General features: G+C 38.2%; 1 protein-coding gene and 2 long non-coding RNA genes across 4 annotated transcripts in view; 1 reads left to right on the top strand and 2 right to left on the bottom strand.

Annotated features, from left to right (window-relative positions):
- LOC126984503 (uncharacterized) overlaps positions 1-2,500 on the top strand; it is a 30,398-nt gene that overhangs the window by 13,534 nt on the left and 14,364 nt on the right. The window lies entirely within an intron of this gene.
- Positions 1-2,500, bottom strand: part of LOC126984513 (uncharacterized) — a 48,221-nt gene that overhangs the window by 4,209 nt on the left and 41,512 nt on the right. The gene's annotated exons all lie outside the window — the stretch shown is intronic.
- LOC126984516 (uncharacterized) overlaps positions 969-2,500 on the bottom strand; it is a 3,193-nt gene continuing 1,661 nt past the window's right edge. Inside the window, exons 1-3 of one of the 2 annotated variants that reach the window (XR_007736953.1) lie at positions 1,870-2,500; positions 1,161-1,583; positions 969-1,017 (exon numbers count right to left, since the gene is read on the bottom strand). The exon at positions 1,870-2,500 is cut by the window's right edge and continues 1,661 nt beyond it. This is a non-coding gene — a long non-coding RNA (uncharacterized LOC126984516). Of the gene's footprint in view, positions 1,584-1,869 lie in introns of both variants that reach the window. The other variant, XR_007736952.1, reaches the window with a different exon arrangement.

The following is a 2,500-nucleotide window of genomic DNA, read 5'->3' on the forward strand; positions in this document are numbered from 1 at the left end:
GATCATGTTTCTTAATGGTCCCTCCAAGTGAGAAAAATGAGAAAAAATCATCACTCACACAAACCATTTCATAATATATATCAAAGCATTTGTGATCAGGTTATGCATCATCTATTTTGGGGGGTTTATATCATGGCACAAATTTGGCCCGTCGCTGGTACACGGTAAAGCCACAAATTTGCCCTGTAAAGTCACTGCTACACGTAAAGCCACAAATTTGGGTTCGTCATTACACAGTAAAGCCACAAATTTGCCCTGTCACTGCTACACGGTAAAACAAATTTGCCTGTCACTACTAGCTACGGTAAATAAATTTGCTGTCATTACACAGTAAAGCCACAATTTGCTGCTGTTACATTTGCCCTGTCACTGCTACACGGTAAAGCCACAAATTTGGCCCGTCGCCGCATCCGGGTTAAAAGAAAAACAAAAGACGTGTGGATTAGCTCACCAAAAGACAAAAAATAAGTAAAAATTGGTTTTGGATACTAAAAAATAATAATAATAATAGAGGGTTTGAATACTGCACATAGAAAAAGGGTAAAAAATTTGTATGGATAACTAGCATAAAAAAAATAATATGGGCTGCTTGCATTAATGAAAAACAAACGACATGTGGACTAGCTAACAAAAGGAAGAAAAGCGTAAATATTAAGGTTTCCGTAAAATAAAATAAAAATAAATGGGGGTATCAGTACTGTGCATAGAAAAAGGGGGAAAAATTTGTATGGATAACTAGCATAAAAAAAATAATATAGGCTGCTGGGATTAAAAAGAAGAAGGGCAACATTGAGATGAAGAAAAAGAAAACAAGAAAACACACAAAAAGAAGAAAATCGGGCATAAGACAAAAGAAGAAGAAAACAAGAAAACACAAAAAAGAAGAAAAGCATTGAAGAAGAAAAAGAAGAAAACATGGTATGGGTTCGCATGAGAAGAAGGGTATAAGACAAAAAGTGCATTGATAAAAGAAAAAGAAAACAAGAAAAACACAAAAAAAGAAGAAAATCGTACCACCTCGCATTGAAGAAGAAGAAAAAGAAGAAAAACATGGGTATGGTTCCTGGGCATGAGTAGCGGGCATAAGACAAAGTGCGGCATTGATAGGAAGAGAAAGAAAACAAGAAAAACACAAAAAAAGAAGAAAATCGTATATCCACCTCGCATTGAAGAAGAAAAAAGAAGAAAATCATGGGTATGGTTCCTGGGCATGAGTAGCGGGCATAAGACAAAGTGCGACATTGATGCGAAGAAAAAGAAAACAAGAAAAACACAAAAAAAGAAGAAAATCGTACCACCTCGCATTGAAGAAGAAAAAAGAAGAAAATCATGGGTATGGTTCCCGGGCATGAGTAGCGGGCATAAGACAAAGTGAGACATTGATATGAAGAAAAAGAAAACAAGAAAAACACACAAAAGAAGAAAATCGCATATCCACCTCATATTGAAGAAGAAAGGAAGAAAATAAAAATCACGGGTATGGTTCCCGGGCATGAGTAGCGGGCATAAGACAAAGTGCGGCATTGATAGGAAGAAAAAGAAAACGAGAAAAACACAAAAAAAGAAGAAAATCGTATATCCACCTCGCATTGAAGAAGAAAGGAAGAAAATAAAAATCACGGGTATGGTTCCCGGGCATGAGTAGCGGGCATAAGACAAAGTGCGGCATTGATAGGAAGAGAAAGAAAACAAGAAAAACACACAAAAAAAGAAGAAAATCGTACCACCTCGCATGGAAGAAGAAAGGAAAAAATAAAATCACGGGTATGGTTCCTGGGCATGAGTAGCGGGCATAAGACAAAGTGCGGCATTGATACGAAGAAAAAGAAAACAAGAAAAACACAAAAAAAAAGAAGAAAATCGTACCACCTCGCATTGAAGAAGAAAAAAGAAGAAAATCATGGGTATGGTTCCTGGGCATGAGTAGCGGGCATAAGACAAAGTGCGGCATTGATACGAAGAAAAAGAAAACAAGAAAACACAAAAAAAAGAAGAAAATCGTATATCCACCTCGTATTGAAAAAAAAAAAAGAAGAAAATCATGGGTATGGTTCCTGGGCATGAGTAGCGGGCATAAGAAGAAGTGCGACATTGATACGAAGAAAAAGAAAACAAGAAAAACACAAAAAAGAAGAAAATCGCATATCCACCTCGCATTGAGAAAAAAAAAAATAAGGAAGAAACGAAAAAAATATGGGTATGGGTTCCCGGGCATAAAAAGGCCAAGAGAAGATGGCGCCACTATAAAAACACCTGCCTGCACCAATACGGGCTGGGGCCAACTACCACCCAGGCCCCTCAAGCAAGTCTACCGGAGCAATAGGAGTAGACCTAAAAAAAAAATAAAAAAAAATAAAAATCCAAGGTCCTAGAGGGCATAGAGGTATAGAGGTTGAGTGCCAAGCCAAGCCAAGCCAGCCAGCCAGTCGACCTGCCAGAGACTTGGCACCCACACTCCCTCCAAGTGCCACCTCATAGCTGCCAGTATAGCGAGGGTTGC

The sequence above is a fragment of the Eriocheir sinensis genome, chromosome 57 (assembly GCF_024679095.1).
Source record: "Eriocheir sinensis breed Jianghai 21 chromosome 57, ASM2467909v1, whole genome shotgun sequence".
Lineage (NCBI taxonomy): Eukaryota > Metazoa > Arthropoda > Malacostraca > Decapoda > Varunidae > Eriocheir > Eriocheir sinensis.